Source organism: Manis javanica, chromosome 9 (assembly GCF_040802235.1).
Source record: "Manis javanica isolate MJ-LG chromosome 9, MJ_LKY, whole genome shotgun sequence".
Taxonomy (NCBI): Eukaryota; Metazoa; Chordata; class Mammalia; order Pholidota; family Manidae; genus Manis; species Manis javanica.
Genome location: NC_133164.1, coordinates 61,560,954 through 61,573,257, shown reverse-complemented (window position 1 = coordinate 61,573,257; position 12,304 = coordinate 61,560,954). Strand labels below are relative to the sequence as shown.

The following is a 12,304-nucleotide window of genomic DNA, read 5'->3' as shown; positions in this document are numbered from 1 at the left end:
GGACTTGCTGATAGCCAAGAAGTACTCTGATGCTCAGCATACCCAGTCAAACCCATCCCTAATTTCCTCCATTATTGCTCTGATGAGCAAAAGTTTCAAGAGCTGCAGTGCAAAAACAAGCATCTCCATCCTTATCCTGTGGAGTCAGGCTGGTCAGTGGAATTTTCACTAAAATGTGCCATCAAGAAGTCTTGGTGCTCTGAACTATCTTTATGATGGTTCTTTGGGGACATTCTGGGAACAAAAGAAGTAACAGTACATGGTAGAGGGCAGAATGGCTAGCCCTGTCTGTGTTGTTCCCAATACTCAGGTATAGCCCTGGTTGAAATAGATGGCTGCCTGTAGAAAAGAACTCCCCTATTTCACCGAGTCCCTGTTCCCAATTTATAGTTCACTGGCCCATTCGCAAAGCATGGCACAGTCAGATGATGACCAAGGTTCCGATTTCTGCAAGAAATGAAAACAAAATGTTCTAACCAAAGGGGAAACCAAAAGAAGAAATAGCAAACTAAAATAAAGAACCAGAAAGACATCTACAAAAATAAACAAAACCATAATCCAGAAATTCTACTCCTAGGATACACCCAAGAGAATTAAAAACATATGTCCACACAAAAATGCATAGAGGGATATTCATAGCTGCATTATACATAACAGCTAAAAAGAAAAAGCCCGGATCTCCATCCACTGACGAACGTATTACCAAAATGTGTATATCCACACAATGGAACATTATTCAGCCACAAAAAGGAATGGAGTACTGATACACAGAATAACATGGATGAACTGAGAAAACACATTTAGTGAGGAGCCAACACAAAAGACCACATATTATATGATTGCAGTAGTTTGAAATGACTAAAGCAGGTAAATCCATAGAGAGAGAGAATAGAGTTATCTCAAATAACTCTGTAGCTAACAAAGGTATAATTGGATGCCTATATGGACATCACGTTCAGGAGATGAAGAAAACGAGGCTTAAAGAAGCTGAACAACTTCCCTGCAGATATACCGTGAGGAAGAGGCAGAGCGGAACTCAAGCCGTCTGCTCTCCTGTCACTCAGCGCTCTGTAATACTGCCTCAGGAAGAAGAGAAAGGAGAGAAACAGATGTGTGGAAGACTATAAAGAAAGAAGACTAAAATCAAGTGGGGATGGGGAGAGAGGAAAAAAATAACCACTGTTCCAAGGAGTGATTATAAAAACGTCAGTCACAAGAGCTGATATGCAGAAGCAGAAAGTTACTCTTTAGGCGAGTGTTCCTCTAGAAAGAGTGCAGGGAATATAAGAGGACCAAGGACCCGGGAGGGCAGCCTCATGTATCAGAAATGTAGCAATTGCTCAGGTCCATGCACAGGGGTGAGGGGAGCCTGGCCACAGATCTCCACACACTGATTCTGCAAAACTGGCTTCAAGGATGAACTCAAGTGAGTGAAATATGAGCCCTTACAGCACCCTGGTAGCTACTCTGGCTGTGGAGGGAGCACAGAGATAAATACAGTACCTCACTGCCCTCCATGAGCTCGCAGTTCTGGGCTGAATCATGCCAACACTGAGTGCAGAGATGAAGATGCCACCTAAGAAGGGGCGGGTCCCCTTGCCACACAATCCCCTCTTCCCTGACTGTATTTTACCATTTGGAACACTAGTGCTACAAGGTTCCCCATGTAAAAGCAATCTGTGGACAAGTCTGACTGAGAAATGTGGTATCAGCTTGAGAAAATGAGAAGAAAGCTATCCTCTCCTTGGCTAGGGGACCTTGAATGCATATTTTAATCCTGGCTCCTCCACTGATTAGCCAGGATCAACTTTTGATGCTTGTTTCTGGTGAGCTCTGTCAGTAAGTTGTTTGTCTGGTACTTGGTCAACCTAACAAACCACTTTCCCTCACCACCCTCTCCCTGTCTGTCACCCCAGACACACACACATGCTCATGCACACACAGACAAACACACCCCTCCCCTTTTTAGGCTTAACCAGTGGGCTCTGAGTGAACTGTTATCTCTTTGACAACAGCTAATTGACACTTACGGTGAGGTCTGCTGGGCCTTCAGTTCTACAGCAATCTTTTCATTTTCCTTGGGCCACCCTCTTCTCCTATCCTCATACCACACATTTTTCAGCCTGCTGCTCACCTCTCAATCTCAAAAGTACTTGCAGAGTAGTCTAGTGAGTGGCTCAGAGCACCAGAAGCTTTTGAGTCAGGCTGCTTAGATACATCCTCTAATATTGGCTTCTCATCTATAAGACATGGATGGTCATTTATTCAGTCAGCAATTACCATTTGGGTATCTGTGTGCCAGGTACTCATTTCAGTCCCAGGGATACAACTGCCAATGAGATACACATCCACATCCCAGCATTCATGGGATTTGTGTCCCTTTGGGGGAATAAATATGATAATACCTCTCTCTCCAAGGTGTGGTGAGGTTAATGAGATAATCCCTTAGCTCATTTAATCCAGATTTAAGACCATACTTTTCCCATAACAAATACTCAGTAAATGTTAGCTTTTATTATGAGTTTTACCACTATTTCATAAAGTACAGATTGTCTCATAACCTTTCAGACATTCTTCATCCACTCCTGCCCTCCCCACTGTAGCAAGTAACAAATTGTGGTTCTCAAAGCTCCCTGGGAAAACTAAACCTTCTTAGATCATCTTAGCACTCAGCTCCAACTTCTTAGACTAGAGAAGAGTTACTCCCTTGCCATAACAGTGGGAGGGAGGGAAGGACAGATACGTTGGGCTCTGCTTGACCTCAGAATATCATAAACCAGTATCAGGGTCATCAAAATCTTCATAAAGTTTGAGTCTTTTTCTGATTTGCTGGAGATGGAGCCATGAGTCTGCCTTTCAGCAAACCATCCATGTGGTTTGTGGAAAGTGTCTCAGTGCACATTTCAGCAGTGTAAAAGTGAGGCAAAGAGGTCCTGCTGGAGTAAAGATGTCCTTAGACACCATTGCTCCAAGGTGAGGGTATAGGGGGTGAAGGGTGGTCAGAATAAGGATCCCACTGCCTCTGGAGCCTTCCTTGGATGGGCTGAGCTCTCTGTTCCAGGTCAGCTCCTCTTTCAACCCAACTGAGTGCTGGGTAGGTCAATGGCAGAATCTTAGAATCTGTTTTCCAAGGAATTGGATCTACAACACACCTGCTATATGCCAAACACAAAGCTGGCATTTTTTAAGCACAGCCTCATCTAATCCTCCCCAAATTCAAAAGGTGGACCTGCTCTTCAGTGTCGGCAAAGCTCCTAAGACCTTAGAGGGGGTGACAAATTTACCAAAGACTACATGGACAGTTAAGTGCAGTGACACAATTCAGATCTAGGCCTGACCCCAGAGCTCTTCCCATCACATCATGATTTATCTTTATTTTAGTTGAGATAAAACTGACATGTTACATTAGTTTCAGGTGTACAACAAAATAGTTTGATATTTGCATATATTTTGAAATGACCACCACAATGTCTAGTTAACATCCATTGCCACGCATATTTACAAATTATTTTTCTTGTGATGAGAACTTCGAACATCTACACAGTCTAGCAGCTTTCACATCTATAATACAGTACTAACTCTAGTCCCTGTGCTGTAGGTAGGTTGCATCCTCCCCATGACTACTTTATTTTATAACTGGAAGTTTGTACCTTCTGATTATGATTTATCGTTCTTTGTCCTTTCAGTCCCTATTATGATATCAAATAAATGTTTGCCAAGGAAATAATGAAAGTGGAGATTTTGAGGTGCTGGAATGGAGCTATAATTTAGATTTGTGGGAAATTTGACCATAGCTAGTGCAATGCTGGGTACCTAGTTCAGCCAATGTTACCAAATACCTTGGTGACATCCATAGCTCAAAGAAGCTTGGCATTTGAGACCCGGAATGGTATTTCAGTCTTTATTGAAATACTAACTGTCCCATAACCTAGTTTCTTTTATATTTGCCTAATTTTATTTTAAGTTGAGGGTCTGTGCAAATACATTTGAGGGCCCTTATTTGGAGACAAAGTTGCTGCTCAGTGCTCATCCTCCTCCACGTGTCAGGATCAGACAGCACTTGTTTGGATGTGCACAGCTCGCCAAGATGTCCACTGTCTCCATGCAGACCTTGCTGCATGGCTGTAAGACCTCGGTTTGGTTACTAGAAATGAATGCCCAGGGAATGCACACAGAGTTCAACATCATAGGAGGTATTACTCGGAAGCACATGCATGGTTGTATCCACCTTGATTACCACTCTTGTAGATGAGTTAGATCATCCTGCTAATTCTCATAGAGGAAGAATTCATACAAAAACCTGGATTCTGGATTCTACCTCAGGCTTTATTAGATCACGATGCAACTTGCCCAGTGTGTGCATGTGGGGTGTCTTAAATTCTGAAGTGTGTTTGGGAGAACATCTTCAGTGGAGCTCTGTCTGTGTCAATCTAAGCACCTCTGCTCCAGGACACTGTTAGATCTGGAGCAGTTTTACCTGTTAATATTTGGACAATGTTAAGTGGGCCTCCAGCATAAGTATGTGCAGCCACTTTGTCAGCTAATGAGGCAGCCCAGAACCTGAGGAACACCTGCAAATGCCAAGCAGGGACTCCTGTAGTACTGACCCCAGGGGGGGCAAGGCCAGGTGATCTGCTGATATGTTTGTTCAAAACTATTCCCCATAACTATGGGGCCTGTGCATCCTGAATGGGAAACAGGGTTTCTATGGAATCTCCAAGTTGTTTTTTCATCTATCTACAAAAGGAACCCACACTCCTGTCTTAATGAAAATGCTACTCAATTACTATGATTTTATTAACAAGACAAGTGTAGCTATTTAGTGTGTAATAATGCAAGAGTTACAATTCCAAGGGGATTGTCAGATGCTAACTCTAAATTCAGAAGGCAAAACAAAAGTTTTATTAGCCTCTTCCCAGCAAAGAATACTTCTACTTTGTGCTGCGAGAGTATTTGGATTCGGTGCCTGTGTGATTAGTCTTAACGGGTGCTATGGTCATCAGCAAATTATCAGCACATGAGGAATTTACAAGTTGAAAATACTTTAAACTAAACCTTAACCTCAGTTTTTGTCCACATGAAGCAAGTGGACCCATGTACATCACACTATGTATCCAAGATGTCCCTTCCCTCTCCATTTGGGTTAAAGCATATTAAGAAGTAGGATGGAACCACTGTTGTCTCAGAATCTAGGCTAAAGTCCCCAAGACCCATTGCAGATCCCCCATCCACGGGTTAGGCCTGAGAAAAGGAGAGATTAGAATGGTTCAGTCTCACTTGATGTGAGGTTGACATTTTCAACTTAATTGAACTGGATAACAGAATAACCAAAAGGGAATCTTAACTATCCAAATGCAACTTTTTCTGTATTTGAAGGTGACTTTGAGGACACAGAATCACTGAGAGAATCTACGAAGAACCAGTGAAAGGATATTTTCCCAAATATACTAGGAAGTGAGGGTGGAGAATAAATAAAGTCATTTCCTGTGTGTACCCTGTTGGGTTTAGTGTATATAATATACAAGTTATAGAAATAAAGACAACCTAATTCAACATTATGGAAATTTCCTTAAAAAGTAATGTGTGCAGAGCACAGTGCTGGAAATACTCTAAGGAAATGAAAGATGAGAGGTCCCAACACAGCTCTTATGAAAGTTATAATTAAAAGTAGAAAAATTTGTAAACAACTAAAAGTAAAAATCATAGACACTAAATAGAAAGCCAAGAGTGGAAAGGCAGCCCGCTGTTGTGTCCTTGGGGCCCTGGGCCTGTCACTCCCCAACCCAGGACAGGCAGGGCCCCACTCAGGCTGGGTCCTTGACTGCTGGGCAGCCAGGCAGGTGGGCCTGGGGACCGTGGTGGCCTGAGGCACCCTGACCCCGGCCTTGCCCTTGGCTCCTGCTGTCTGGAACCAGATGCTTGGGGTTCCCAGTTGGTGAGCGGACAGATTAACTTGGTCACCTCTTTTCTGTGTGTTGGTTTGTTTGGACTCTAAATGAAATGATTTTAAGAGAAGCCAAAAAAATTTTTTTGACAGAGTTATGTGTTACATATTTCTGGCTGAAAGAGACAATCTAAGAAATGTAGGTGATGGGAAACACTGGAATTTTTGTAGGACTAAATTGTTTATGGATAGAACAGAAATAATGAACATCTTAATCTGTCTGGTTCCTGCAAATCTAGGATGTAACACAAGATAGAAGTAAGTGCCATAATAAAATTACAATTAATATGGGTTCCTGAAATAGGATTTAAGAAACTTTCAAGGAGGGAAAGGCATCTTGATCTTGAGGAATTTTAGCAAATAGAAAAAAAGTAGGCAAGACAATGAGAGAAAAATTTTTCATGGGCTCTTCTGTCTTCACAGTAACCTGGCTGAACAAGATCCATATTCGTTTTCAGCAAATAGTCCAAGGGCGCTGACTGCAAGTGAATACGGAGTAAACCTCTCTAATACATAGAAAATATAAGTTAATACCTAAGTTATTGCTGGTATATTTCAATTTCTCCATTAGAAGTTATTTGCGTCTGGGTATTCAGCTTGTTTGCTCTCTGCCACAGAACATTCTGGAATAGCTGTAGCCAAGGATCAGAGCACCTGGATCTAAGGTTTCCATAGATCTTGGAAACATTAAATCTGCTTCATGTCATATTTCAGGCCACCCCAAAATTGTTTTGCAGGCATTCCCCTCTTCTCTTTTCTAATGCCCTGACTTAAACTCTTGTTATTTTTTCCTGAATTCTTCTATCTTTTTGGAAACCTTCCTTCTGAAATCTATGAAACTTATCTGTATGTATGATGAGTGCCACAAAGGACTGGATAGAGAAATCTAGTAAGATTGTCAACTACTGGAGACAGAGGCCTTTCCTATTTGACTCCATTGCAGAGTTCCTAGTGCATTGCTGGAATATGCATTTCACAAAGGTTTTTAAATTAATTAAGATTAAACTCCACTGTTTAATGGGAATGATTAATTGTGGTAAATAATAAAAAACTATACAGGATGTATTTCAGCAAAAGAGCTTTGTATATGCTGAATAATTATTAGAATGATAATAAGTAACTTAAGAATGTTTGGGGGTCTGCAGAGTTCTTTTGGCTACCCTACAAGGTCAGAGCACCTCATAAAAATGACCGATGCATTCTGCCTTCCGCTAAGCTGACAGCCCTCATCTCACACTGCAGTTTATGGTTCCTAACCCCACATTCTGCAGCCGACCTGGAAGGGCAGTGTTTCTGTGAGCCACTGCCAATGAGATAACTGAAAACTTCCCTCACAGGCAGGTGGCAGGCAGGCAGAAGGGGTCGGCTTGAGCCAGCTGGCCCTCCTCTGTACCTTCCCAAAACTTCCCCAGATTCGGTCATGATGTCTGTGACAGACAACAGTACTAATCTCTTCAGGAACAGCCCAGAACACAGAGCTCATCTGAGCTTCTAGGCTGGATTTTACAGAAAATGGGAGATGGCACCCAACCCCCTCTGGTGTGCCAAGAGTGTGGCTGCTCTGTGATAGCCAGGCAGCTGGCACACACTGGCACTCTCTGGGGCCATCACAGAAGCTGTGAAGCATGCTCTGTCTCCCCCAGAGTGTCTGAGGGAGTGGAATCTGCCTACAATATGTGCTCTGATGCTGCGGGGAAGGATCTTCCACTCTGTATGGGACACCACTGGGCACAAAAGGCAGCATCCCTGAGAGGTGTGGTACACAACCACCCACAGGTCTGAAATCCAGAGACCTGCCTGAAATCAAGAGGGCCGACCACATGGACAGCCAGCGAGAGCTGTATCATGGCTGGATTTCTCCCTGCTGCTAAGGAAGGCCCCAGTGTACCCCAGGAGTCACATACCCCATTTGTAAAATGGAAGACACCTTGCTCGTTGACAGGCCTGCGATGGTGTGGCACTTTAAATCACCTTGGCATTAATTGCCTGGACAGGTTGTTCACTCAAATTGCCCCAGCTCACTAATAACCCAAGAGGGCTGGTGTTCTGAATGGCCACGGCCCTAATGGCTCAGGCTGGCTGCTGTTTCACATTGTCCTGGCACTAATGGCCTGGAAAGGGGGCTTGCTCTGCAGATTAACGAGTGTCCTCCAAATGGCCAAGGATTATGGAAAAATAAAGAAAAGCATTTGCAAGGGAAATTAGGAAGTTTTACTTCTCCTCTTTCTCAGCACCAGGCGCCTCATGGATAGGTCAGGAGTGTTACGCCTTCTCTGAAAGAATGCTAGACTTCCCCCTCCCGCTTTACTTTCCATACTAACCACAGACCACCATTACTTTCTTTAACTTAAAAAATTATCTGCCATTTACTGAAGAAGAAACAGCACCTCCTTTGCCCCAGCCACAGTTTCCCCAACTTAATTTCTATTCATTCCTGTCCCCTACCCCTACCTTATCCCCAAATCATTTGCCCACCAAGCACTGGTTGATGTAGTGATTATTTTCTATGTGCAAGGCCCCTGTTGAGTCCGTGGGGATAGAGACATGGAGCCGTAGACCCCCACCTCTGGGGGCTACCCTTTAAGTCAAGGAAACACTGAGCCATTTACACAGACTTGCACTGCAGTGTGATTAGCGCTGTGGTGGTGGAGCCTCGTGGTGCTAAGGTAGCAGGGAGGCTGCAGTCTGCAGGCGAGATGGGCGGGAGAAGCCTCACATGGAGGTGAGTGAAGAAGACAACAGGAGGAGCTCCTCAAGACAAGAAGCTGGGGAAGAGATGGCCTTGCAGAAAGAGAAACTGGTCATGCACAAAGGCAGAATTCTGGAGAAAGCATGGTGCAAACCATAGCTCAAGGGCAAGGTGGTAGGAGGTGAGGCTGGAGAGGTAGGCTGGAGCTAACCTGCTGGAGCTTGAAAAGAAGGGAGGAATTTGAGAACGATGTCAGAGATGCAGTCTTCTTAGGGCTGAAGATTGGCTGCAGCTGAGGTTTGAGGCAAAGAGGGAGTGGAGGAGGGCTTTGGGCTTCCAGTATTGATAACTGGGCCCATGGCACCATCCTTCACACTGAAGGGCTGCAGGAAGGAGCCAGGTTGGGGTGCAGAAGAAGGGACATTAGAATGTGTTCTTTTTGAAAGATACTGGTTCTCTGTTCCTCTCTGCCAGTTGCATCTCACCCATCTATTGCTTATCCATATGTGCAGCAAACCCGATGTTGGAGACAAGGGAGACATGTATGTTTCGTGCACGCTCTCCCCAGATTGCTGCAAGAGGACCACCCTGGCCGCATGGCATGGGGGCTTGGGAATTACAATAAAGTGGTGCGGAGGGCTGGTTCCCACAGTAAACAGGAATAAGACCGCAGACCTGACAGTGATCACACTGATCCTCTTCTGTGCTCCGTTCTAGCTCATTTTCATGACAATCCAAACTTGCAGTGGCTCTCAGGGAATTGGTTAGTGATAGGACTTTTTGCTTCTTTTTTGCTTTCTCTTTTCCCTATAATCAGGGGAGTGAAAGAAAGAGGAGCAGTTTTAAAAAGCACAGGGTGTCATTACAAGATGAACTGTTATTAGAAATTTAAATGCTACCAGGGTATTTTGACAAGTGAAACAGAAGTTTAGAAAATTTCTTATGCATTTGCAAGACTGTCTGAATAAATGGAGAGAGTGTTTGGATGAAGACAAATAGATTTTATAGAGTTGACTGAATTCAATTGAACAGAGGTTCATTGAGAACCTGCCTTTTGCAAAGCCCTGAGCTAGGCACTGTGGGTGTGCAAAAATGAATAAAGTGTGGCCCCTGCTGTCAAGGAATTGAATGTCTCAGGCGGGTTACAACCACTACACACTGTATTTAAAGCTGCTTTATGTGAGAGAGAACTCTTCACAATGGCCAGCCTCTCCAAAGTGTGACACGATCATTTCTCTTTGTAGAAAACACAGCTCCTCTTGGAAGGAAAGTTGTTCTCTCATCCAACCATCAATAGATACAGTGTTTGCTAAGTGCAGGGCACCTTGCTGGGCACAACATGGGGTTTAAGATGGTCAGACATGGGTCCTGACCTCCAAGGTTTTGCCTGTGAACATCTAAGTCCCCTTAATGTCAGAGGAAAGGCATAGCAACTTCAGTATTCTTTTTTGTTGTTGTTAAAATAAACTCTCCTAGGATGTCTTTTAACCCAAATAGTGATTCTTAACAAAAAATCATATAGTTTAGACCTAGAAGAGAGCTGAGAAGTCTCCTAATTTCATGCCCATTTACCAAGAGCAGATCCAAAGAAATAGGGTGGTTCTCCAAACCACAGGAGGTTGGTGGCAAATCCAGACCTGGGACCTGAGTCATCCTCTTTCCTCATCTAGTACTTGTTCTGTGTAGCCAATCTTTGGTATCAACAGATGCAACGACACAAAAGCAAATTTTAAAGACAGAGACAGACCCAGGAACATTATAAGGCAGAATGTGAGGAAATCTAGGTATCTCTAACTAGGCCTTTTTTTAGGAAAACAGATACTTCAACAGTCTTATTATGGGCATGTCTTTGTCAACTTCATTAACAGCATTCATAGATATGTAAACACAAAATGTTCCAGCCAACGTAGGTAGTATGAGACCCTGTAAAGTTGCTTTAGTGCCAAAACCATGGAGAAGGCAACTAGTAGACACAGATTTTTCTTCCAGCAGAGTGTGAAGGCCTCTCTATGGCTCCCACAGAAAACCCCTAAAGCACTAACCCTGTTTCTAGGCCTTTATTTTACTTTCACTTCCCCAATCCGGACTGTCCTTCCAGACCAACTAACTGTCGTCTTCTTCAAGAGGCCTTCCCTGACCCCTTTGTGGACCACACCAGTCAGCGTAAGAGATGTTAAGACCAGACTGACGAGGAGCAGGCCATGATAATGAAACAAATTTCCTATTTTCCGAAATTCTCTCAGATTCCTTTGAGCCCTCATAACATCCCTGAGGTCATTAGAATAGTTCATTATCCCTTTGTACTGATGAAAACATGGAGGCTCAATGTAGAGACAGAGTCGAGCCTCAAAAACCAGGCTGTCTGCCTCCAACTGCGCTGTTCTTCCCTTGTATTATACGGCTCTCTCCTTATGAACTCTGTTAGTCTTGGGATGTTTTCTGCATTTTTATTTCAATCTTTTTAGTCTTGCAAAATGCAACATAAAAGTTACCATCTTAACCATTTTTAAGTGTACAGTTTAGTGGTATTCAATACATTCATAATGTCATGTAACCATCACCACCATCCATCTCTGTAACTTTTCGTGTTGTGAAACTGATGCTCTATACCACTAAACAAGAACTCCCCATTTCCTCCTCCCCCAGCCCATGGTAACCATCATCCCACTTTCTGTCTCTATGATTTTGACTACTTTACATACCCCATAGAAGTGGAATTGTACAGTATTTGTTGTTTTGTGATGGCCTTATCTCACTTAGCATAATGTCCCCAAGGCTCCTCCATGTTGTATCATGTTGCAGTATCTTCTTCCTTTATAAGACTGAATAATATTCCATCGTATGTGTATATACACCACCTATTGCCTATCCATTCATCAGTAGACACTTGGGTTCTGTCCATGTTTAAGTTATGATGAACCATGCTGCTATGAACATGGACCTACAAATATTTCTTAAAGAGCCTGCTTTCAATTCTTTTGTGCATATACTGAGAAGTAGAATTACTGAATCACATGGTATTTCTATTTTTAAGTTTTTGAGGAACTACCATCTGTATTCCATAGCAGCTGGACCTTTTTGCATTCCCACCAAGTCACTCCACATCCAGTTACTCCACATCCTTGCTAACACTTGTTAGTTCCAGTTTTTTCAAGTAGCCATCCTGATAGGTGTTGAGGTAGTACCTCATACTTCTGAATTGCATTCCCCTAATGATTAGTGAGACTGAGCATCTTTTCATGTATTTACTATACATACGTGTATCTTCTTTGGAGAAATGTTTATTCAAGTTCATTGCCCATTTTTCAACTGAGTTGTTTATTTTTGTATTATGGAGCTTTCTATGTATTCTGGATATTGACCCCTTATCAGCTATATGATTTGCAAGAATTTTCTCCCATTATGTGGAATGCTGTTTTACTCAGTTGATAGTATCTTTCAATGCACAAAACTATTTTTTGTTCTCATGAAGCCCAATTCATCTATTTTTTTCCCTTTTTTGCCTGTGTCTTTGATGTCATATTCAACAAATCATTGCCCAACCCAATATTGTGAAGATTTTGCCTTCTGTTTTCTTCCAAGATTTTTTTGCTTTAAATCTTACATTTAGGTCTTTGATCCATTTTGAGTTAATTTTCATATATAGTGCTAGATAAGGGTACAACTTCATT

At 42.8% G+C, this 12,304-nt stretch overlaps 1 long non-coding RNA gene across 1 annotated transcript in view; it reads right to left on the bottom strand.

Annotated features, from left to right (window-relative positions):
- LOC140843527 (uncharacterized) overlaps positions 1–12,304 on the bottom strand; it is a 50,561-nt gene that overhangs the window by 14,901 nt on the left and 23,356 nt on the right. Inside the window, exon 2 of the long non-coding RNA XR_012121368.1 lies at positions 9,309–9,440. This is a non-coding gene — a long non-coding RNA (uncharacterized lncRNA). The remainder of the gene's footprint in view (positions 1–9,308; positions 9,441–12,304) is intronic.